We start from the raw sequence: 26,954 nt of genomic DNA on the forward strand, positions 1-26,954 counted from the left end.
ATATGAAGGACCGCATGACCTGAACTCTTTTAAAAACCTCATGGGCAATGAATCAAGTCCATCTTTAGTTTGATGTTCAAGACCCCCATGACCCGCCTACAGCCTGCATTTCTCCTGTGACCTGCAACTATCTCCCTGCTGCTATTTAGTCACTGAGTCGTGTCCGACTCTTTTGTGACCCCATGAACCATAGCCCACCAGGCTCCTCTGTCCATAGGATTCTCCAGGCAAGAATACAGGAGTGAGTTGCCATTTCCTTCTCCAGGGGAGCTTCCCAACTCAGGGATCAAACCCAGGCCTTCTCCATGGCAGGTGGATTCTTTACCACTGAGCCCCAGCTATCTCCCTGCACATATCTAACACTCATTCAAAGCCAGGGCACGCCCTGCATTGCTTCTTACACGTACACATTCCTGCATCTAATAGATTCCTGAATCTATTCCTGCAACGACCAGCCTCCACTCTCCTGTCACCATCTCTCTCACCCTACAGGTGGCATTTCCAGGAAGCCTTCCTGGCTCACCCCAGACAAAAGGGGCACCTTCATCATCTGAGTCCTAATGCCCCTTCTGTACCCTCTGGAGGCCTTATCATGTATTTTTGCTTTTCCAGTTTTGCATATACATCTGTACTTGTCTTCTCTCCTCTATTAATCCACTTGCTAATAACATCCTCTAAGTGTCTACTGTGTTCTAGGTTCTGGAGAAGATCCAAAGACAGGACAGGAAAGACAACATCCTTGACCTCAAGGGGCTCACATTCTGGCTGTGAAATGAACAGCAACAACTGGTCTCCTCTTCACACTCCTTGTGTGCCCAGCACGGAGCAGACTGCCGCAACGAAGCACATCAGAGGAGCCACAGGTTTCAGTTGTAAGGCATGGAAAGGAAGGAGCTGGCTCAGCCGAGCTCATGGTGACCTATGGCGGTGACCCAGACATGTCATATTTTTCTGTGTGACACTAAGGGGAACTGTAGCCTATAGCCACTCCAGCAAACCCTCCCCTCACCTTACCTCTACCCCTAACCCAGAAACCTTACCGTGTACCTTAAAAATCAACTCCCCTTGCAGATGTTGGACCCTGGGTAAGAGGAAGCAAAGGAAAGAAGTATCTTTTGTATACAGAGATTTTCCCTTGCCTCCCACTCTAGCCCCTTCCTCAATTACACTAAGCTGAGGGCTTTCTGTGCCCATGTCAACTCTCCCCAGGAAAGAAAATAAGCTCCAGCAGAAGCAGCCAACTGGCCCTCTGGAGGAGGCTAAATCAATGCAGCTCTCTAGCAAGTCTGTTTGTTTTATATCCTTAGAGAGAGAACCAACCCCTGAAAATGACCAACTTGTGTCAATTACAGAATACAAGGGCCTGGTGCTGTCAATGGGGGAAGATAAATGTAAATTACAGCTCGCTGAACTCCAGTGAATTGGCTGTTAAGTGGGACAATGGGCTAAAAGATGTTGTTTAGAGCACCTCATTAATAAAATTCAAAATTGTTTTCTGCAATTATGTGCAATCATTGGTTATTTTACCCCTAGCCAAGCAGACTCCCACTGCCAATTTATCGCTTCAGTTTCAAGTGCCAAGAAAATGTCCCTGGCACAGAGGTGAGACTAGAAAAGGGAGATCCATCCCAGGAGCCCTGGATTAGCTAACAGAGAATTATCTGTTGAGAAAAGGAAACATCTGAAAAAGGAAACCAGCGAGGGGTCTCCAACGCAGTGTTCCAGCTACAGAGCCCACCTTCCACGATCGCTCCAGCAGCTTCCCAAACGGTTTTGCAGCCAGAAAATGGAGAAGGCTGCTCCCTCCCACTGTAGCCCCTTCCTGCTTTACATTTTCCAGCAGATCTGATGCTGTTTGTATATCTGGTGAGGAACTGATTAATACAGGACAGAAATGTACACTTTTCTTGACAAAAGGATGATAAAATATGTGATCTGTGAAAAACCTTGGGGGCGGGGTGTGTGTGCGTGCTCTGAAGGAATTGTGGGAAGGTGGGCAGTGAGAAGTGAAAACTACTAACTTAGCACCGAGGAGAGACAAGCTCTCAAGTGGATTAATCTAATGGAAGAAAGAAGGCAAGTACAGAAATATGTGTAAAACTGGAAAGGAAAACACCTGTTAGAATACAGCCTGTTCTATGGTTTCATTCCACACGAATGCCCCAGAAATTCTATCACATTTCTTCTGGTGAATCCTGCCTTAATTCCATGCTTTCACTGGCTTCATTCATTCGCTCAGCCTGCTCTATCCACACCTCCCCTTCTCCATGCCAGCACTGGTTTTGCCTTCAAGGCCACGGGCTCCTCCCTCCAAGGAACTGAGCTGAGATCCATTTTATTTATTTACTTTGAGCTGGGCTGGGTCTTTGTTGCTGTGCCCAGGCTTTCTCTAGTTGTGGCGAGCAGGGGTTACTCTCTAGTGGTGGGGCACAGGTGTCTCATTGTGGTGGCTTCTCTCGTTGCAAAGCACAGGCTCTAGAGCATGTGGGCTCAGTTGCTATGGGGCACCAGCTTAGTAGCTCCATGGCATGTGGGATCTCTCTGGACCAGGGATCAAACTCATGTCCCCTGCATTGGAGGGCGGATTCTTTTTTTTTTTTTTTTTTTTCTTTTTAAAAAATGAAGAATGTGCCGATGTCATAACAAGGTTTAGAGGGAGGCACATGTCACGCAGCAAGCGTGAACACCCAATCATCATGCTCATGGAGGGCGGATTCTTAACCACTGGACCACCAAGGAAGTCCCCTGAGATCCCATTTAAATATCATCATACTGATTTAGACTTGATCATTCTAGCCAGTTGAAATCACCCAGACTCTTAATTCTGTGGTCTCTGTCTGGAGTTATTATAGATGATTTTATGTACTTGGTATCTTTTCTACATTTTCCACATTCTCTATAATGGGAATATATCACTTTTATGGGCTTCCCTGGTAGCTCCACTGGTACAGAATCCACCAGCAATGCAGGAGACCCCAGTTTGATTCCCAGGTCACGAAGATCCCCTGGAGAAGGGATAGGTTACCCACTCCAGTATTCATGGGCTTCCCTGGTGGCTCAGATGGTAAAGAATCCGCCTGCAATGCAGGAGACCTGGGTTCAATCCCTGGGTTGGGAAGATCCCCTGGAGGAGGACATGGCAACCCACTCCAGTATTCTTACCTGGAGAATCCCCATGGACAGAGGAGCCTGGCGGGCTGCAGTCCATGGGGTTGCAAAGAGTCAGACATGACTAAGCAACTAAGCATGGCACACAGCACAGCATCATTTTTATAAACAGAGAGATTTTAATTTCCTACTTAAACATAATTTTTTATAAATTATGAAATTTACTTTTTAAAGAGCAAAGCATGAGGGAGCAGAAGTGGCCTGCAGTCAAAGGGTTCATGGGAATTTGTCAGTCCTGCCTCGTGATGGTCTTACCAGAGGGACAACCGACTGGCACGCTGCAGTGGAAGCACCACCCCGACCCAGGGTCAGAGCCAATGTCTCCGGACAGTCTCCAGGATCCTCCCAGCCTCCTTCAGTAGAGATGCATCTTATTCCTTGAAGCAGCCGTTGAGGCTAATTCTTCAGATCAATAACTGCCTATATCGCTATGTGCAACAGTGCCTTAGGCTACTCCCCAGCCTGAAGTTGGTCTTTGAATGTCAGGAATATATCATTGCATGAAGAAAATACAAGATTTGATTCAACAAATGTCTTCTATTCCCACACCCCTTCCCTGCTCGCCAGGAATGTTGATTTAAGACATATCACATGGGATTTCCCTGGTGGTAGAGTGGATAGGAATCCACCTGCCAATGCAGGGGACAGGGGTTCAATCCCCAGTCCGGGAAGATTCCACATGCTGTGGGAAATTAAAGCCTGTGCCCCACAACTACCGGAGTCTGTGAGCTCTGGGGCCTGTGAGCCACAACTAACAAGCCCTCGTGCTACAACTGCTGAAGCCCGTGCGCTCTGGAGCCCGTGCTCCACAACAAGAGAAGTCACTGCGATGAGAAACCTGGGCACCACAACTAACAGTAGCCCCTGCTCTACAGAAAGCCTGGGCGCAGCAACAAAGACCCAGCACAGCCAAAAATACAATCAAATATTTTTAATTAAAAAGACATATCCCATGAAATGTGTGCAATGATTCGGGGGCAGTTCCAGGGACAGAGGCAAACAGAGGAAGAAGCGGGGACTACACTGGGTGCAGGTACAATGAAGGTTCCAGGCATCACATCCCACTTCTCTACCCAGGGACCCCATTTCTTCCCACCTGAGCGAAAGACTTCCAGAGCTATGCCTTCAGTCTGTCCAGGGAGCTGGAGAGTGAGCAGGAGCTCCAGATACGCTGGGACACTGAACTGGGGCAAAAAGAGGGGTGCCCACAGTAGCACTCGACAGGGACAGCCTCGGGCCACCTCGCCTGGTTCCCTGAGCGCAGCCAAGTCTGGATTCAGAAGCATTTCCATGGGAAGGCTGCTCCGTGAGCCCAGACGAGATATGCTGCTAGGGCCATCTTAGAAGTAGTTTTCCACGGGAAGACTTGCTGGCTAGTCTACCAGCAATGTCACAGGACTATTTGACTTTCCCAGTGGAATGTAGCAGTTGTCTGATTATTGAGGAAATGTAGCTTGCAACCACATCATTCTTGTGGTATTTGGTGTTGCTGGTTGTGCATATTATTGTTATTATTCTTGTGTATTTCAAGTACTATTTCCCCTAGATTCTTATGAGAAGATTCAATAAAGAAGTCATGAGTTCTGGGCCTTAGTTGTTTCATTCTATAGGATAAACAGGAATTAGCATGCTTTCCACATACCTTAACAATGGTAATCACTATGAATTATAGAAATAATTCTGGCGTACTCTAAGAATAAACTGCATTATAAAACAATTAACTATAGTAATGTTCTTTTTAACAGACTCCAGTACTCTGGCAGACACACTATCTGGTGAGGTAGGGAGGCTGGGAGCTAGAAGGTATGCCAGTGGCCTGAATTTATAGCAGATGCTACACAAACACATCGACTCCTTTTATTACCCCATCTTAAACAATTAAGAAACACCTCACCAAAGAAACTCCTGTAGGAAAAAAAGATAAAAACTTGAAATTTTAAAGGGAACCAGTTGTTTTGAGGTTGAGACAGAACATAACAGGAATTTAAGAGATCCTGACAACACATAAGATGGCATTTCAGTACAATTTCAAATGAATAGTTTCCAAGGTGATGCTCCAAATAGCATTTATACTTAGGCTCTAGTTGGAATATTCCATATGTGAATTATTATCATCCATGAAGCTCCAGGGTGGTTCTTGTTTGTCTCTCCTTCTTAGACCTGAAGTATCTTCCAGGCCCCTCAAGAGACTCCTCTTCAAGTCCCCACCCATCAGTTTTCCCAGCTTCCCTAGCATCCAAGCCTGGCATGACAATAACTGCAGAAGGATATATGAACTGAACCTAAAATATCTCTGTGTAACAATGTAGGCTAATTGCTGACTCCCTGCGAGCTATTCGTGCACTGGCACGACCAGCATGGGGATTTACGCTTCTCTCAGGAACTGGACCCAGTTCTTAACTACAGTCAAGAAGCTCTGGTTGACATCAGTTCCCGTGAAAGCTTTATCCATAAGCTCTTTAACCACTTAAGTTCACGTGGGAGCACCAACCCTCCTCTGCCTCTTTTGGGCTCCAGCCATTGGCACATGAATGTGGCCACAGAGCATTCAGAACATTCTCAGATTCACAGGAATAAATACACCAGTGAAGATGCCAAGACACTGGCTGCCAGCAGTCAGGGTACGGACAGGGAGGCCAGACCCTCAGGGCAGTGGACCCTCCCGGCTGCACCACCAGGGAAGGCAGGAGGAAATGCATCGTGGAAAACAGCGCCGGCAAGAAAAAAAGCCACTTCCCGATTCAAGATAAAACGAAGGTAAGAAAATCTTTCCAGTCTTTAAAAGTGAACGAACGCTAGCTGTGTGGTAACTGAGGATCCCATAGTGCATTCCACATACAACCATAAACATCTGCCTCCTGGTCTATTGCAACAGCTTGAAATCCTTGCTGTTAGGATATTCTCCCAGTTAAAATTCAAAAGCACCCATCTTGAACCACCACAGGATGATCAACAAATGTTTGTTGGGTAAAAATCTACGAAAAAAGGAGGGGGAGGAGAAATGAAAGTGAACCTACAAGTTGCTCAGTCATGTCTGACTCTTTGCAACCCCATGGACTGTAGCCCATCAGGCTTCTCTGTCCATGGGGATTCTCCAGGCCAGAATACTGGAGTGGGTAGCTGTTTCCTTCTCCAGGGGATCTTCCCAACCCAGGTCTCCTGCATTGCAGGCGGATTCTTTACTGTCTGAGCCACCAGGAAAGTCATCAGGGAAATAATGTACATGTATTCACTTTCACTTTCATTCAACATGGGGGGCTTCCCAGGTGGGGCTAGCAGTAAAGAACCCGCCTGCCAAATCAGGAAACGTAAGAGATGTGGGTTGGATCTCTGGGTGTGAAGATTCCCTAGAGGAGGGCCCGGCAACCCACTCCAATATTCTTACCTAGAGAATCCTATGGACAGAGAAGCCTGGGGTACTACGGTCTACCAGGTCACAAGGCACTAGACATGACTAAAGTGACTTAACATGCACGAATGTGGCAGAAACCATCCTGATGACAATTCATGCAAGAAGCAAGTATCTTCTTAAGGGCACCACAATCAGTTTCCTTGTCACTTCAACCCACTTTCAAATGGAGAAACTGATGTTCAAAAGAGTTATACAACTTTTCCCAAGCTCAGACAGCTAGGTCAGGATCTGGAGCTTGATCTGTTAGACTTCAAAGCCCATGCTCTTTCCAGCAAACCCTACTAGTCCGTGTCCTCCAGCATAAGTGAATTTTTTATTTTCTTGGAGTACATTTAGTACAGACAGAGGTGCACAAGAGCTTGTCTTCTATAGTGAGGATGCTGGAGTGTTTCAAGGGACCAGTGACATAAATTTGAGCTCTCCCTTCCGACAACAGTTCCCAGGTCTTACTGAAGGTGTATAATGACAGTGAGTGGCAGCCTGCAAGAAAGGGCTTGGGGGAAGACGTGGTACAAAGGACCAAGTCGTTCAAAATGGCATAATTGAGTACATATGGGCTGCCTAGCAATCCTAAATAAAGCTGCTCTGTAATTCTAATGCCCCAAGGCCAACATAACATAGACCAACAGGCCTCCTGCCTTTCAATATTGAGGCAGACTTATAAAACAGCAACCACCTAAACAAGAGCAACTTTAAAACCCCGACAGGAAATAAAAGTCTTCTCCCTGAAGCAGAAAGTCAAGCTGCCTTCTCAGATACAATCATACCCCTGTCGTGAAAAATAGCTGGGGGTAAAAATTCTCCCTATTAAAAAAATCCCTACAGAAGCCTAGCAAAATTAGAAATGGATCCCGTTACCCCACTCGCCCCTAAAAAGGAGGCTTGTTTTCATTTTAGAACTTGCTTTAAATAGTAGATAATGACTTCTGGTAATGTTTAGCTTTGATTTCTTCAGGTTGTGAATCTAAGGAAGTGGAAAGCTGGTTTTATGTGAAAGCAAAGATCTAAGACCTAGAATTACAAGTCATTTATTGTAGTTATCCTCTGCCTCTAGGTGGTTGTCTTAAAAGTTATAAAGGTACAATTATCCAGATGGCTAATAACCTTTCTGAATTCAGAATTCCCATGGTCATGGAAGAAACCACAGGCAGAGCTGAACGTTAGAAGGCAAATGGGACCAATCTGAAAATGCCAAGAATTCAGAACCCAGGGACAAAACAACCCCTGGCAGGCACCCAAGGATTTCTGCACCCTCTCTCCTAACACACCTTAAGGCAGGTAACTGTGCTGCTTCTGTGGCCAGAATTGTTTCGTCTCAAGCAAAATATTATCTACATTCTAACAGCTGTTATTTCAAAATGGAACTGACCTGGCTTGCTTGTATGTATAACTTGTAATAACTTGAAAATCAGGAGGTGAAGCAGTGGTGATTTTGAGATTGTATCTTACTCATGTAGATAATCCAACCCAAGAGCTCCAATCTCAAGCCCAACTCCAATTCTTAGCCATATGGGTTTGAGCATGGCCCTTAATTGCTGTAATTTTTAGCTGCCTCACATGCAAAAATGAAGATAAGCCTCCTTCTCGGGTTTGATAATGGGCACACGGTATGGGATTAATTCACCTTTTACTAAAACACTGTTACCTTTTCCACAAAATAAGTAAAAAGACGCATCGACACAACGCATCATATAAATACGCCTCTTAAATAAAGAGGCGACAGCACAGTGGTCTTAACTCTATTTGAAAAATTCTCAGCACTGTAGCTTCACCAGTGCAAACAGTGTGATGCCCGGACATATGCACTGTGATTTCAAGACTGCTTGGAAAATCCTACTACCCCCAAATCAGACCTGCACATATCTAAGTTTAATAATTAGGGAGCCATTCCTTTGGATTAGATTTGATTTCTATGAAACAGCAAGTTCCCCTAGAAGAAAGAACAATAATAATTCAAGTCTGTCAGTCATTTACAGGGACAATTTTTCATGCTTTTCTGAAAATGAAGATTAAAATGTATATTAATCGCCAGTCCAGGTTCAATGCATGAGACAGGGTGCTCAGGGCGGGTGCACTGGGATGACCCTGAGGGATGGGATGGGGAGGGAGCTGGGGGGAGGGTCAGGATGGGGGACACATGTGTGCCCATGGCTGATTCATGTGAATGTATGGCAGGAACCACCACAATATTGTGAAGTAATTAGCCTCCAATTAAAATAAATTTTTTTAAAAATGTATATTAAGGTAACCAGGGGCTGCAGGAGAAAAATAGGTAGCCCCAAAGAGGAAAGGAAGACATATTTGGGAGACTGAAGAAATTTATGAGTATACATGTACATTTCCATATACAAAGATATTGACACATTCTCTTGGGATAGAGATTGTGCTGAACAACATCTGCTGTGTAACACTTACATTAATTATATTGAAAAAATTTAGGATTTCAGCCATGATATTCCTTTCTCAAAGTCCCTAGAGCTACAGAAGATTTAAATATTTTGTCTCAGAGATTATCAGGGCTCTAGACAAGATCAACCAGACTCAAGAGCCCAGAAGGGAAATAAAAAAATGGTTCATGAAATTCTGTCTTTCATTGAATGCCATGTGCTGCTACAATAGTTTCCCAATCCTTCACTGAACATCTGAGAAAATGAGATTTAAGAAAGAAATGAGATTTGGGACCATCACTGCCCCTATCCTAGAAATTAAAAATAAGCCAGTGAAAAAACAGCCCAGTGGGATCAACAAGACTGTGATCTTATGGGTCTGTGTGGATCACAAAAAACTGTGAAAAATTCTTCAAGAGACAGGAATACTAGACCACCTGACCTGCCTCCAGAGAAACCTGTATGCAGGTCAAGAAGCAACAGTTAGAAACGGATATGGAACAACAGTCTGTTTCGAAATTGGGAAAGGAATACATCAAGGCAATATACTGTCACCTTGTTTGTTTAACTTATATGCAGAGTACATCATGTGTAATGTCGGGCTGGATGAAGCACACCTGGAATCAAGATTGCTGGGAGAAATATCAATAACCATGGATATGCAGATGACACCACCCTTATGGCAGAAAGTGAAGAGGAACTAAAGAGCCTCTTGATGAAAGTGAAAGAGGAGAGTGAAAAAGCTGGCTTAAAACTCAACATTCAAAAAATGAAGATCATGGCATCTGGTCCCATCACTTAATAGCAAATAGATGAGGGAAAATGGAAACAGTGACAGACTCTATTTTTGGCGGCTCCAAAATCACTGCAGGTGGTGGTTGCAGCCATGAAATTAAAAGATGGTTGCTCCTTGGAACAAAAGCTATGACCAATCTAGACAGCATCTTAAAAAGCAGAGATATTACTTTGCTGACAAAGGTCCATCTAGTCAAAGCTATGGTTTTTCCAGTAGTCATGTACAGATGTGAGAGTTGGACCATAAAGAAGGACAAGTGCCAAAGAATTGAAGCTTTCAAATTGTGGTGCTAGAGAAGACTCTTTAGAGTCTCTTGGACAGCAAGGAGATCAAACCAGTCAATCCTAAAGGAAATCAGTCCTGAATATTCATTGGAAGGACTGATACTTAAGCTCCAGTACTTTGGCTACCTGATGCAAGAGCTGACACATTAGAAAACATCCTGATGCTGGGAAAGATTGAGGGCAGGAAAAGGGGATGACAGCGGATGAGATGGTTGCATGGCATCACCAACTCAATGGACATGAGTTTGGGCAAACTCTCGGAGATAGTGAAGGACTGGGAGGCCTGGCATGATGCAGTCCATGGGGTTGCAAATAGTCGGACTTGACTTAGCAACTGAACAACAACAGCATGAAGTGAACTAGCTGCCCTTGGGCCCTGCGTGGTCTGCCCTGCCTGAGATTCCAGCCTTAGCTCACACACTCCCCCTCCTCACCCCTCCTCAGGCCTCCTTCCCAACCCTAGATGCTCATTATGTTTCCTAGACCTCCCAGTCCAACTTGGAACCCCATTAGTCTCTCTCCCAGCATCCTTCATCTCTCTATTACAGAAAATATCTCAGTTTATAACTTCATATTTATTATTTTTTTAATGTCTGCCCCACCCTGATTACAAATAATAACTTGGTTTATTGAACATTTACCAAAAATTGGGCTCTGCTCTAATTGTTCCACAACTGTTGTGCTCACTCAATTGTGTCTTTGTGACCCCATGGACTGTAGCCCACCAGGCTCCTCTGTCCATAGGATTTTTCCTAGCCAAGAATACTGGAGTGGGTCGCCATTTCCTACTCCAAGAGATCTTCCTGACCCAGGGATCAAACTCAAACGTCCTGCATTTGTAGGCGGATTCTTTACCACTGAGCCACATGGGAAACCCTTACAAGAAATATTTATCTTACCAAGGGGCTTCCCTGGTGGCTTAGAGGGTAAAGCATCTGCCTGCAATGCGGAAGACCCGGGTTCGATCTGAGATCCAGGTTCAATCCCTGGTTTGGGAAGAGCCCCTGGAGAAGGCAATGGCAACCCACTCCAGTACTCTTGCCTGAAAAATCCCATGGATGGAGGAGCCTGATAGGCTACATTCCATGGGGTCGCAAAGAGTCGGACATGACTAAGCGACTTCACTTTCCTTTTTTCCTTTTCCTACAGTAAGCTTTGAGACAGGTGTTTTTACCATTCCCATTTACAGATTGGCAAATTGAGGGCCAGAGACACAGGTAACCTGTCTGAGTGCACACAGATTAATAAGTGCCTGATCTGAGACCTGAACTCAGGCCATCTGGCTCCAAAGACTGTCCTGACCCTGCTATTATGATCTGAACCTTCCCAAAAAGCAGACATTGGGTCTCTTGCTCACCACTATTCCTGATGCCAAGAATAGTGCCTGAGTTCAAGGCAGCACGGAGTAAGTACTCAGTGAGAGTCTGTAGGAAGAAGGATAAAGGAGGGGGAGGGGAAGTCACAAAACAGCATTTCATTCCTTTGGTTCTTCTTTCCCATAATTTGATTAAAGGCATCTGAGTGAGAGGATGCTGACTGAGGATTGAAACCACTGGGAAATAATCAAATGTGAAACTGAAACATACTTGTGAAATTCAACTATGCACAGGAGTGCTAATAATTTTGAGGACATCAGAAAAACATACAGTGATTATCCTGGATAACAAAACTGTAGCTGGTTGTTGTCTATATTATAAACATCATTTATTTTACTTTCGAGGCATTAGAATGCCAATATAAATACATAATGTGTATGTATATATACATATAAAAAATATATTAGTTTAAATTATAAAAATATACTTCCTCACAGGCACTTAAACTTTTGACTCTAACTATTTTTGTACTGTTTTCATTGTTTACAATGAACATTTGTAAAGAATTACAAAGAACATTTTATAAGTTTTTAAAGTCAATTTTTTTTTTAATCTTTAAAAATATATAGACCTTTTCTCACTTGCTTGTCCCTGATTCTCCAGTCTTCTCAAAGGGTAGGTACACAGCTATTATCACTGGCTATAAGCAGCTTCTGAAGTGTGTGTGTATTTTAAAGAACAAGGTTATTATAATTATACTGTGCTGAAATAAAAGATCAGTCTTCACTGCCCTCTTCAAAGTGCTCTCCTCTGGAAAAGTAATAACCTGAGGATAAAGCCTGCCCCACCCCTCCTCAGATCTTCCTGGCTGATGGATACTATTCAAGGCTAAGGGATGAAGGATAATAAATAGGTTTAAACTATGCCACACACCAGTTCATTAAAAATAATAAATGTTCTCCAAGAAGACCCATAGTTCCTAAGAGGATTACAGGCATAAAAACAAGATGGCTATGGAGAACTTCCTCCTGGTTTCTCAGGCCTGCATCATCTTGAGTATTTAAGCTTGTTATTCATTCAACAAGTATTTGTTATGGGCCTACTATGGGGCAAGGAATTGGGTGCTGCAGGGGATTCAAATATGAGTAAGATATAATCCCTGCCCTTTAGGAGTCTCAAAGCACTTGCCAGAATCTTTAAACATAGAAAAGAATCAACTCACAGTAACATTTCTTATTTCAAAAACTGTTCTTTCCACCAAACACTGAAGGAATTATATCTTGTTCCTCTCAAAGAGTTTACCATTCAGGAGGAGAAAATAAGGTGGAACATAAGTAAGTGGGTGCATGGTAGGTGTGGATGACAGAGTGATAGGATCATGGTCAGTCAAAGGAGGATGCGCTTAGAACACTTGGAGGGCTTGGCAATTACTTCCTTAAGACAGTGGCATTAGGAAAAGTTCTGAGGCAAGTGGAAGATCTGGGCAGGTAGAATGGGCCAAGGACAGTATTCAAAGTGAATAAAGAAGCACTGAAATGAAATTCAAGGGAGAATTCTGAGATCTGTTAAACCACAACTCTAGTTTGGCTAGTGCAGTAGTTCTCAAAACATTACCTGGCGACCTGTGAGAAACAAGTTCTCAGGCTCATCCTAGACCTACTCTGGGTCTGGGGTCCTGTAGTCTATGTTTTTTTTTCAATTTAATTATTAATTTATTAACTTGACCTCACTATGTGGCATGCAGGATCTTAGTTCCCCAACCAGGGATTAAACTCATGCCCCCTGCATTGGAAGCAGGGGCTTAACCACTGGAGAGCCAGGAAAGTCCCTTCAGCAATCTACATTTTAACAAGTCTTCCAAGTGATCCTGGAGCAAGCTAAAGTTGAAAAATGACTGGTTTAGAGTATAGTACACATGAGGGACTAAATCTTGGAAAGGTAGGTAGGAGACCTGGAGGTCTAATGAATTTATATGAAGTTTACCATTCAACGGAAAGCCAATGCAGGTTTTTAGGAAGATAAATGCCATTTTAAGAGCTGTACTTGAAAATATACTTGAAAAGCATGATGAGAGTTGTATTTAAAGCCATGAGGAACAGAAAAACAATGGAATTCGGGAGACCAGGTAGGAGGCTGGGGTGCCACCAAGCTAAGAGACAGGTACTGACATACTGATTGTTGCAAAGTGGAAATCAATGGCATTTGGATTTGGTCACAGAGTAACTGCTAGGGAGGAGACAAAAAAAAAAAAAAAAAGCCACAAATATTATATTTGAAATCTTACTGACTGGGAGAAATAGTGGTTTGGGTAAATCACTATTGGTCCATCTACCATGGTCTTGCCATGGGGACAGCATCCAATCATTGTTGCCTTATCTGTAGACCTAATACATAAGGTCGTAAAATGTGACAAAAGAACACTAGAAGCAAATGCTTCTAAGAATCTCTTCCCATAGAAAGACCTCCTCAAAGGACCTGGAAGACAAGCTCAGGTTCCAAGCAAGGGTTCCAGTCCATCCGTGTCCCCTAAGGGAGAGTAACGAGCCAATGACTCTTCCCTAAGGCACCCTACACAGGTTTGCCTCCTCCCTTCCTCACTGAGGAGGCGCTCAGGAGGCACAGAAGATCCACCAGGGAAGATGAAAGGCAAGGATGTAAAAGTAGAAATGCAGATACCCAATCCTTAAAAAAAAAAATCACAGGTTCATGTTTATGTGACCTATTTCTCCTAAGGAATTCAAAAAATGTGCAGCTCAAAGATAAACCACCCAGCACATCTCACACCCTCAGGTGGGATCAAGGTGCCCCCCATGGCTGCTGCACACCCCCTACTAAAGGATGGTGCATGGACGCAGAGCCAAAGAAGAATGTCATTCCTAGCTTAGAAAGAGGAAGACTTCCCTGACTGGGAGCCAAATAGCAGGCATAATCTGGAGATGCTGCTGGACCAAGTTTTGTTCACTTGAGTAAAAGCAATATGTGACAGTGGACTTCTGTCTAGATTGTCAGCGGACGAAGGAGACTTATGGGTCTACACGTCAATAGCAACTATGCAGGAACAAAATGGTGGCTTGTTTAGAGGCAGTCTGTTAAGAAGTCCCATCCACTCCCAGATCGCCTCGCTTCCTACATAAAATCCTCGAGGAGCCCATTCAGAGCAACAATCACTGAGGCCTCCTGAGCAGCTCTCTTTAATACCAGTCTCTCCTTCACCTTTTTCCACATGCTAAGTGCTTTGGAGCCTGACATGTTTGAATAAGATAATAACCATTTTTACAATGGTCAATTGTAAAAATCTACAGTCCTCTCCAAACACAACACACACACACACACAGAGTGAGGAAATTACTGACATTTCTATTACGAGCAGCTTTCGGCTCCTTGAGGAAACACTATTACTTGATTACAAGCATCTCTATTTTTCTCGGTATACAGGCACCCAGGCCAGCGTTTTTCGTCTGAGTGAGTTAAGCCTTGTTAACACTCTCAGGCTAAAATGTCAGTTTCTAAAGTGAAAAATGAAATAGTCTGTGATTTCCATACACTGAGTTTGCAGCATCACAATTTTACGGAGTCTACACAACTCTAATCCCGTGCAGCCTTCCCAGACATAACCATCTCCTGCATCAAGTCATCTATGAAAAATGAAACTCCGAATCAATTCCAAAACAAGGTGGGAATTTTCAAAAGCACAAAGATGAGAAATGAGGTCTCCTCCAAAGATAAACTAGGGCAGAAATGAGGCTAGAAGAGGAGACTAAAACTTTACATAGAAGGAACTACCTTATTTTTCCTCCTGCAAAAATCAAATTACCTGGCATCATACAGCGACTGCTTTAACAATTAGGTTAGTATTAGCTCGGTATTCTCAAAAGTCCAGGGAAAACTCATAAAAGCTCATTTTAAAGCAAGAAGAAACTTTCAAGTGTAGATGTAATTCTTTATCTTCACAAAGCTCAGTTCCTTCAATAATAAATAGCCACAGCCAAGTGCATGCTGTGTGTGCTAAGTTGATCAGTCATGTCCAGCTCTTTGTGACCCTCTGGACTGTATAGCTCGCCAGGCTCCTCTGTCCATGGGATTCTCCAGGCAAGAATACCAGAAAGGGTTGCCATGCCCTCCTCCCGGGGATCTTGCCAACCCAGGGATTGAACCTGCATCTCCTGCAGCTCCTACAATGCAGGATTCTTGACCGCTGACCCACCAAGAAAGGACACAGCCATATCTCTGCCCCAAATTTCTCTCTGCCATCAATTGCTAGATGCCTCATCAAATACCCGCCTTGGCCACTCTGTGCCAGAGTTGATCCCTTCATAAAGGACATGTAAATCACCAACAGATTTGGCACAGTGGTGTAAAGACTCTGGGGTCAGATTACCTTGGTTTGAACACGGGCTTCTCTACTTACTTCACTCCTCGTGCCTATTTCCTCATCTACACAACGGGAATAATTACAGTACCATCTTCACAGGACTGCTGTGAAGAGTGAGGTAACACCAATGGAGTGTTCAGCACAGAGCTCTGACTCTTAATAAACCCTTAATAAGGTCTATAAATTGCTTCCCTAAAGTGAGGAAAGAAATATGGAATTTAGGAAAAGTTATTTTAAAATTAAAGCATGAGCTTTCTTTTTCCAAAGTCAATTGAAATAGACTTCATCATATCTGACTGTGAGGCATTGAATATAGTGGCATTAAGAATTCAAAGACATCAACACTGCTATATTTAGAATGGATAACCAGCAAGGACCTACTATACAGCACAGGGGACTTTGCTCAATGTTACGTGGCAGCCTGGATGGGAGGGGAGCTTGGGGCAGAATGGATGCATGTATATGTATGGCTGGGTCCCTTAGCTGTCCACCTGAAATATCACAACATTGTTAACTCTAGTATAAAATAAAAACTGTTTTATAAAGGAATTCAAATCCATCAGAGATGACAGTTCACAAACTCATGCCTGGTGACTTGTCTTTGACCTCATTTTCACAGAAGGAAAGAGTTACTGTGGGCTGTGCAAGCCCCTGAAATAAACAAAATCCTTCCCTCTCTTCTGGAAGATTACACTATTTTAAAAAGTCATCAGAATAGATGCTGATTCAGAGGATACAGTTTGAAAACTAAGTAACTTCTCATAGGATGGTTTATACCATAGAAAGGAAAATTCCCAGAAAAGGATATGTGAGAATCAGATTTTTACAAAGTGAACCAAAATGTTAAATTCTTTGTAAGGTAGTACCTGCTTTTTGTGACAATTTTAGAGAACAGTTTACAGGAGATAAGCAGCCATCCATCGTCCTTCCCTGGTGGCTCAATGGTAAAGAAGCCACCTACCAGGTGGGAAAACAAGTTTCGTCCCTGGGTCGGGAAGATCCCCTGGAGGAGACAATGGTTACCCACTCCGGTGTCTCGCCTGGAGAATACCATAAACAGAGGAGCCTGGTGGGCTACAGTCCACGGGGTCGAAAAAAGTTGGCCACCACTGAGTGACTAAAACAACAACAAGCCGCCATCCATATTGCTCTTTATTAATATTTTGGCCAATGATCACTTTTAACCTTCACAAGTTTTTAATTATCTAGGCTAGGACATACTCCATATGCAATGTCACATCTTGCTTTTCATTCACTTAGTGTAATTATAAAGAGCATTTTCCCCGAAGCACTGGAAACATTTTATAAATGTCATTTTGAACAACCACATAGTATTTGATCAAGTTGATCAGAATTTATTTAATCATTTCCATAATACTGAACATGCAACTTTTTTTCAATGTTTTATAATAATAATGTCTGAGGAAATATCTTTGTGGATTTTCCTTGCAGTTATGGTTACTTTCTTAAGATAGATTCTGAGAAGTTAAACTATTAGGTCATAGGCTAAGAATAATTCTAAGGCTCATCAAACTGCTTTCTAAAATAGCTGCATTAATTTACTCTGTGCTATATGAAAAAATATCACGTTTTTAAAAATCTTCACTAAGCTGGGTCAATTTTTGGTAACTCAGTTCAGTTCACTCGTTCAGTTGACTCTTTGAGACCCCACGGACTGCACCACGCCAGGCTTCCCTGTCCATCACCAACTCCCAGAGCCTACTCAAACTCATGTCCATCAAGTTGGTGATGCCATCCAACCATCTCATCCTCTGTCCTCCTGCCCTCAATCTTTGCCAGCATCAGGGTCTTTTCCAATGATTCAGTTCTTCGTAGCAAGTGGCCAAAGTATTGATGCTTCAGCTTCAGCTTCAGCATCAGTCCTTCCAATGAATATTCAGTATGATTTCCTTTAGGATTGACTGGTTGGATCTCCCTGCAGTCCTAGGGAGTCTCAAGAGTCTTCTCCAACACCACAGTTCAAAAGCATCAATTCTTTGGCGCTCAGCTTTCTTTATACTCCAACTCTCAAATCCATACATGACTACTTTCAAAGTTGTTTTAATTGGTGTTTATTTTATTACTAATAAGGCTGAACAATTTTGTTATATTTCTCAGCCACTGAGTTTCCCCTCTTGCAAAGTCTGTTTGTTAACTTTGTTCCTTTGTTAACTGGGATTTTTACAGGCACTTCCCTGGTGGCTCAGTGGTAAAGAATCTCTGCCTGCGATGCAGGAGACACAGGAGACCTGGGTTTGATCCCTGGGTCAGGAAGATCCCCAGGAAAAGGAAATGCTTCTCACTCCAGTATTCTTGGCTGGAGAATTCCATGAACAGAGGAGCCTGGCAGGCTACAGTTCATGGGGTCACAAAGAGTAGGACACGACTGAGAGACTATTATATCACAAACGACTCTAAAAACTCATACAAAAAATTATACATCAAGTATATTAACCCTTTTGTAATTTTTTACATCCTCTACAGATTGACTTTACTGATCAAGTATCCAGTTCTTTCCTGATGTACAGTATTTAATTTTTATGTAGTCAAACTTGTCCCTAATTTTCTCTTGTGATACCTTTTCTTTCTTTGGTCTTTCTTTTTTTAATCAAAATATATTTGACATATAACATTGTATATGTTCAAAGCTTTTCAATCTTTTAAGTTAGAAACTTCTCCATCCACTGATTAGTCACCTATACTTTTTTCTGTATTTTTTATTTTTTCTTAAATTTAATTCTCTTACTTAGAATTTATTTTAGTATATAGTATTTTAATTATATTTTGAGGACAACAGTAATAGTAATTTAATGTTAAGGTAATTACTAAGGTGATTAATTTAATAGCTTTTTGTAAAATTAATTAACAGTGCTTTCAAAAACGCAAATATTGTATTCACCTCGAACAGCAAATTCCAGAAACAGAAAGTTATCAGTGGCTGAGGGGGAAGAGGCCGTGGGGAGATGCTTTTCTTTAAGAGTTTTTTTTTCCCCTAAATTTTACTTATTTATTTTTCGAGGCTGTGCTGGGTGTTCATTGCTCCTCCAGCTGTTCTCTAGTTGTGGCAAGCAGGGGCTCCTCTCTGGTTTCAGAGTGTGGGCTTCTCATCGCGGTGGCTTCCTGTTGCGGAGCACAGGCTCCAGGGAGCGTGGGCTTCCGGAGCTGCGGCTCCCAGGCTCTAAAGCACAGGCTGAGTTGCTCCACAGCATGTAGGATCTTCCCAGACCAGGAATCTAATCCATGTCTCCTGCATTGACAGGCGGATTCTTATCCACTGAACCACCAGGGAAGCCTATGAGTCACTATCTAATGGGCACAGAGTTTCAGTTTGGGAAGATGAGAAAGTTCTGGAGGTGGATAGTGGTGATGGCTACACAACACCATGAATGTACTTAATGCTACTGAATTGTACACTTAAAAATTAAAACAGCAAGTTTTATAACAGGTACAGTTTACCACAATAAAATTAATCAACAGTGTTTTATTTAATCATGGTTTACAGAGTTAGAAGTTCCAGTTAGTGAATTGTACACTAAGCATTAAGATAGTTAAAATACTTAACACCTGGCACGACCTAGTCCCCAACTGATCATAATTAGACGAGATGCTCAAACCATCAAAAAAGATGCCCAGTACAGCAAGAAAGACTATGGCCATAAACAACCAGGTAAGCCTTACTGATAATCAATAGGTGAATATCTGCCCTACTTCCAGGGCTAATTTTATTCATATAACCAATTGTCAAGTATATTCAGCCCTGGAAGTTTATAAGGTACACTGACAAATGCCATCCAATTCTCCTTTTCTTTGGCCAGTCATGGAACCGCTAATTAATGGTCACACATTACAATACAACTGAGATGATTATAAATTCCTCTTCATAATAATGACACAGTTATATCTTCCAGAGAGCATGACCTGGCCATACAAGTGCATCCAAGATCAGTCATTTCTTCAGTTGGGTTTGTTTGAAGGTTTTCTGCATGTGGGTAACGTTATCTATCAGGTGTTGATTTTACAACTTTCCATGTTGGGAGGAAACTTCTTCCCAAGTTTTGGTGTCATCTTACAGGAAAAACTAGGGTCACAAACAAGCAAAGGTTTATCTTTATATATATTTGGTACTTGGGCTTCCCTTGTGGCTCAGCTGGTAAAGAATCCACTTGCAATGTGGGAGACCTGGGTTTAATTCCTGGGTTGGGAAGATCCCCTGGAGAAGGGAAAAGCTGCCCACTCCAGTATTCTGGCCTGGAGAATTCCATGGACTCTACAGTCCATGGGGTCGCAAAGAGTCAGACACAACTGAGCGACTTCTACTGTCACTTTTGGTACTTATTTTTTAAAGGGAGACTAAGGCATCATGAAACTAAGGGAAAATGGCCACTTACTTCAAATCAAGGAACACCTTACAAAGGTGCTGAAGTTTTGGGGTTTTCTAAAGGTTTTTCCATCAAACACAATGTTAACATTTTTTTTTTTTTTTGCAGGACCACACAGCATGTGAACTTTTAGTTCCCCAACCAGGCATGGAGCCCACACCTTCTGCATTGGAAGCGTGGAGTCTTAACCTCTGGACCACCAAAGAAGTCCCAAAGGTGTGGAAGTTTTAGTGATGTCTGGAAGAAATTTAAGAAAATCATTTTGGGAAACTTACAGGAAAAGACATCTTATGTACAAGAGGAAAATGGATGCCAAACACAGGAATTAGGACTCGGTGATTTCAGAATCAGCAGCAGTTGCTCCCAGGGAAATGAGAGACTGTTCTCAGTGTAGCCACAGAGCCCACGACTGATTCCAGACTATGCTAATGGCAGCTGTAAAGCTACCACCCTACATCCTCCCTTATACAGTCCAGACCACATGCCAAGTAATTCTGGGCAAAAGATCCAGAAGTTGGTCTTAAATGGAAAGTTACCAACCAAATGGCCTGATTATGAGGATGCACAAAAGGAGGAGGAAGGATTGGTGGCAAGTGAGCCCTCGTGACCAGAGCAGCTGCCCACCAGCCCCTTCCACGGGTTCTTCCTCACCCTGCTTTTCACTGGTCCTCAACACACTTGCAAGTCTCGGGAGGATGACGCTCTTCCTGGCTCCAGAGCTGAAACTTCTCAAGCATCACACAGGAGGGATGAGGTTTATAACCTTTCACTTAGGGGCTCCTTCAGAAAGAAAATCCTCAGCAGATATCTAGACCCCAAACACTGCTACTGTCTTAGGCCCACAAAGCCCTGAGTGCACAGCAAGCACACTTTTAAAAGACAGCCCAATTGTTAGTGTCAAACCTGATGTTAAATGTGGCTTCCTTGCAGCTTAAAAATATAACAGAGTGAGATAAATCACTCTTGGCTGTTTTTTTTTTTAATCAAAGTGTTAAGGTGTGCTTGGTCCAGGGAACATCATTATCTTTTGTTAGAATTGTTGTTGTTTAGTCACTTAGTCCGTCCAACTCTTTGTGATCCGATGGACCGTAGCCCACCAGGCTCCTCTGTCCATGGGATTTCCCAGGCAAGAATACTAGAGTGGGTTGCCATTTCCTCCTCCAGGGGATCTTCCTGACCCAGGGATCGAACCCAAGTCTCCTGCATTAACAAGCAGATTCTTTACCACTGAGTCAGCAGGGGAACCTCCCTTTCTTAGAGTAAATGACACTGAAAAGAAAAGAACAACCAGAGTTAACTTTCCAAAACTGGAATAACATAGGCAGAGCCTTTTATAGTCTATATTTTCCAGATTTTTTTCTCAAGAAAAAAACACCAACGCAAGATAACAATTGACTATTCTTTTTACTATAGTAAAATATACATAAGATTGACCATATTAACCATTTTAGAGTTCAGTGGCGGTAACTATATTCACAGCCATTGTGCTATCACTGCTACAAGGGATGTTATTGTGATAGATAATCAATTCACCCATTAGAGGATGCTTAAGCTGCTTTCATTCTCTGACTACTGTGAATAAAGCTGCTATGACTGTGGATGTGCAAATACATGCTTGAGTCCCTGCTTTCCATTCTTTGGAGCACATACCCAGAAGTGGAACTGCTGGATCACATGGTAATTCTATGTTTCATTCTTGAGGATCCACCATATCATTTTCCATAGCGGCCGTCCCATATGATGTTCCCACCAACAATGCACAATAGTTCACAATTTTAAAGTTTACACATCTTTATAAGTAGAATTCACTTGGCAGCTAGTTTCTTAAAACCCATCATGTCGCTAGTTTACAAGGTGTAATGGCAAAGTTAAAATACTTCTCCTAGGTTGAGCTATTAAATCGAACCCAAACATAACAGTATGAAAATACGGTCCTGGAACAAACAGAGGCCCTCAGAGAGGGAAGTGGGTTTTGCTTGTTCCTGCAGTGGCCTCACCTCCGGCCCACTCGTCCAGCTCACTAGCCACATCTACGCCCCAGTGTCTTCAGCCTGCCCCTTGGTTCCTACTGCAATGTCTGCCATCCTTATTCAGAGGCTCATCATTCAAACTTGAATTTCTCCAAGATCAGAAAAGCAATCCTCAACCACAGTTTTCATTATCTCAGTCTTAAGCTCAAGAATATAAGTTAATTCCATGCCCTTTGCTTATAAGGAAAGATGGCCCTTAACCAATTTATCCTAACAGGTGACTAATAAATGCTCTAATAATTGTTGAATGTTATCTAGTAAGCCATGGCTTCCCAGGTGGCTCAGCTGGTAAAGAATCTGCCTGCAATGTGGGAGACCTGGGTTTGATCCCTGAGTTGGGAAGATCCCCTGGAGAAGGGCATGACTGAACGAGTAGGCACGGCACAGCACAGTAAACCATGAAAGCTGAATCAACATTTCATCACCTCCCAACATAACTACCCATTCCCACTCACAAAACTCAAACACCAAGAACCTTCCAATCCACATTCTCCTACGTATTAATACAAACAAGTGTGTTCAGTGTCTGGTCAAGACAGGAAGTTGAATCATCAATTTTTCTATTTGTCAGGCTGGTCAAAAGCAAGTGACCACTGAAATACTCTACTTCATTAGCCAAAGAACCAGTTATCCAAAGGTCTTATCATCTTTTATTTTGGAGAAATAAATTGTTAGAAAAGTGCTGGACCTCTTGTCCAATGATATCATAGTTCTTTCAGTGATGATGGCAACAATGAAGTCACTTTATTGAGTTGACACGTCCACTGTCCCATTTGGCTTTTGTCTAAAAGGTAACCAGGACATTTAAGACTGCCACTTTACAGAAGACCAGATTGGAGGTAAGTCAGTTTCCATACAGCTCTCAGAGGAGAGGGTGGGACTAGAACCTCACGGCTAAGTGTTCTGATTGCTGACCATGTGACCTTCCACTCTCAACTCCCAATGGCTTTCAGGGCCATTCTCTAAAAACAACTCCTGGGGATTTTCCCTGGTGGTCCAGCGGTTAAGAATCCACCTTCCAATGCAGGGCACACAGGTTTGTTTCCTGGTCAGGGAACTTAGATCTCACATGATAGAGGTAATTAAGGCCGCACACCACAGCTAGAGAAGCCCCTGTGCCTCAACGAAGAATCCTCACCACAATGAAGACCGAGAGCAGCCAATATAAAAGAAATACATAAGTAATTAAAAGAAAAACTCTTGTCAACCATAGAGTTAATGAAATTCCTTCTACCTCAGAGACACAGGGAAGTCACTTTGTCCCAGAGGATAACTTACAAGGGCTGTTTAGCTGATTTCATTTGCACCCAAATAAAGCAGAAAATGAAGAAACTCAATAAAGAGCTAGAGAGGTGACACTTAGCCCAAGGTTAGGGAAGTGAAGTGAAAGTCGCTCAGTCTTGTTCAGCTCTTTGTGACCCCATGGACTATAGCCTGTCAGGTTCCTCTGTCCATGGAATTCTTCAGGCCAGAATACTGGAGTGGGTAGCTATTCCCTTCTCCAGGGGATCTTCCCAACCAGGGGATCAAACCAAATCTCCTGGATTGCAGGAGGATTCTTTACCATCTGAGCCACCAGGGAACCCAAGAATATCAGACTGGGTAATCTATCCCTTCTTCAGGAAATCTTGCCAACCCAGGAATCAAATCAGGGTCCCCTGCATTACAGGAGGATTCGTTACCAGCTGAGATACCAGGGAAGCCCAAGTTAGGGAAGCAGGACCCATTCTTCAATCAAGGAGCTTCCACCCAGAGCTCAGGAGTCCCTACAACATCTCCAGAACCCAACTCAGTCCATGACTCTTGGAGGGGGGAATCTTGTCCCTGTTGCTGTCATTTAGAAAACTAGCACATCTGGGAGAAGAAGACCCAATTTGAGAAAATATAAATGCTAGAAATGCAAGTAAACTGGTGGCAGGAATTCTTGACACTGGTCATGGAACTACCAGATCACTGTGACAGAAGGAATGTGCCACCCTCAGGCTTTGCAGAGAGAAAAAAGAGATCAGAGTGCTGCTGACTGAGAATAAAACTCACGTTCAGAGGAATGAGATGACCTAAGAAAGGATGTTCGGAGTCGCTAAGTCCCAACACAACTTGTGTCTCTGGATGCTGTCCAGGCTCTCCCCTCTTTATACCATTCTAGAAGGCTGGAACCACAATTCTTAGTATCTCCACCACCTTAGCACACAGCAGGGTCTCAAAAATGTGAGTTGACTTGAATTTGAATTGGATGATTTGCATAATCCCAGAGAACAATAACAACAAAAATCTGGCTCTGAAATTTAATTGTGGATTTGAGTGCCCTGGATTCCAATCTAGAATCATATGGTTTCCCATTGTACTGGGATCTAAATACCCAGAGATGTGTTTTACTGCTCCAGACAGATTTTTTTTCAGTGAAGACAAGAGACATGCTCAATAATACATCTCTATCTGCTGCAGCAGTAATAAACTTCCATTTATCCTCTCAGGTTTAGGACGAAGAAACCAAACAACCACGTTTGCTAAAAATGGTCCATCATGTACTTACCTCTGCACCCTAAGACATCAGGTGCAGGCCGACTTCCAACCCTAATAAAAGAGTTCCTGAGAAGTCCATCTCAACTGTACCAAAGAGCAACTGCTCTCTAAAGGTAAACCACAGATAAATCATTTTGTGATGAGAACTGATGCTCTATATTTAAACTCAGAAATTTAAATACTGGCCTTTTTCTTATTTTTAATGCAGGAAAGATGAATATATTTGATTTTCAATGCTTTCCCCCAAGATTTTAAAATCAAATGATGACTGGAAGAACATTAAACATGAATCACCCTCCTGGGAGAGTGCACACAGGGTGTACTTGTGTGTGTATGTACAGGATCAGACCCTAAGGCCAACCCACAACCATTCTCCATGATCACTTGGCTCACTGGAGGACTAAGCTATTCCTGGCAACATGCCCAAAGTGTTCTGAGACCTGCCCTGGAGCTCAAATTACAGAGCATTAAACTTCCTCTTGTCAGCCTACCACTCAATTTGCCTTTTCGATTTATGCTTCAAGAGGGAATATACTATGAGATCACTATATCTAGTGATTTCCATCTTGCGTCACTGGTCTTGGTTTTTGGTTAAAAATACGGTCAGCATCTCACCCTCCCTCCTGCCCTCCCCCCAAAGTCATATCTGATCCTTGGAGGGACTTGGGAAGAAAACCAGACCTGTACTTAAGATATAGCTCCTGTGCCTTTTGCAGGAGGGTGAGGGGTAGGGTGGGAAAAAACACTGAAAGCCAGAATAGAGAGACAGCTTTATCAAATAACTACATGACAGCACCTCAGCAAAAAATCCGATCACTGTCTGCCCCTCTGACAGCTCACTTGGCAGGCTGCCCCGGTGCCACAATAATTTAATTGTGTCCCACCACCGGCCTCTCTCTGATGGTTCATTTGCTTTCTCACCTCTGATGCTGGTCAAGAGGTCAAGCTTTCTTCTGCTGAGTGCCAAGGTCCTGCAGTCCGCCTCCCACCTCCAAATCGCTCGTGTGGCAGGTCTCCCACCCCTCCGAAGATGTGTTAGAAATTCTGGCACGATCTCCACTCCCTGCCTGTTCATGTGCCAACTCTCACCACCATCTCTGCAACCTTAACTCTACCCAGCACGTAATGGCCACCAGGTAAGTTGTGCTAAAAAATAAGGTACAGAAAAGAAAATGTACAATGGTATTCTAAATCTATCTTGTCGAAATTTCAATGAGTTTGTGAGAAATTTTTATTGCAGGAGAAGTGAATGATCTTAATTCTAAATGCATCAGAGACCTAAGTTGGAGCTAAAACTATAAAACTCTTCAAAGAACATATAAAAATAAATCTTCATGATCTTGGGTTAGGCAATGATTTCTTTAGATATGACACTAAAAGCACAAAACCTGGTAAGCTGAACTTCATCAAAAATAAAACTTCTGTGCTTCAAATGCATCATCAAGACAGTGAAAAGATAAGGAGAAAATATTGACTAATTATATATCTGATAAGGGACTTAGCCAGAGTATAAAAAGGTCTCTTACAATTCAGTAACAACAACAAAAAGCCCAATTAGAAAGTGGACAAAAGAGGACTTCCCTGGTAGTCCAGTGGTTAAGAATCCACCTGCCAGAGCAGGAGACACAGGTTCAATACCTAATCTGGGAAGATCCCACGTGCCTCAAGGCAACTGAGCCCATATGCCGCAACTACTGAAGCACATGTACCCTAGAGCTCGTGCTCAGCAACAGGAGAAGCCACTGTAATGAGACCATGCACCGAAACTAGAGAGTAGCCCCTACGGTCTGCAGCGAAGAACCTGAGGACAACAAAGACCCAGCACCGTCAAAAATAAAATAAAAAATAAAATTTTCAAAAAAGTAGAAAATTTTTTAAATGGACGAAAGATATGATTAGACATTTCTCCAAAGAAAACATATGAATGGTCAATAGTCACATGTTAAGATGCTCAACCGCATTAGCCATCAGTGAGATGCAAACTAAAGCCACAATGCAATACCTCTTCACACATACTAGGGTAAAAAAGACAGACAATAACAATTCTTGGTGAGGATGCAGAGAAAGGAATCCTTATCTATCATTGGTGGGAATGTAAATTGTGCAGCCACTTTGGAAAACAGTTTGGCAGTTTCTCAAAATGTTTAACACAGAGTTGCCACAAGGACCAGCAATTCCACTCCTAGGTATCTACCACAAGAAAAGAAACCCTATGTCCACACAAAGGTTGATACACAAATGTTTATAATGGCATTTCTCATAATAGCAAAAAAACTGAAAATGACCC

General features: G+C 42.8%; 1 protein-coding gene and 1 non-coding gene across 2 annotated transcripts in view; both read right to left on the reverse strand.

Moving 5' to 3' along the window:
* KIF26B (kinesin family member 26B) overlaps positions 1-26,954 on the reverse strand; it is a 496,587-nt gene that overhangs the window by 438,025 nt on the left and 31,608 nt on the right. The window lies entirely within an intron of this gene.
* Positions 2,614-2,715, reverse strand: LOC136170167 (small nucleolar RNA U13). Its single transcript, XR_010663606.1, has one exon. It is a non-coding gene; the product is annotated as a small nucleolar RNA U13 (small nucleolar RNA).

This window comes from Muntiacus reevesi, chromosome 5 (assembly GCF_963930625.1).
Source record: "Muntiacus reevesi chromosome 5, mMunRee1.1, whole genome shotgun sequence".
Taxonomy (NCBI): Eukaryota; Metazoa; Chordata; class Mammalia; order Artiodactyla; family Cervidae; genus Muntiacus; species Muntiacus reevesi.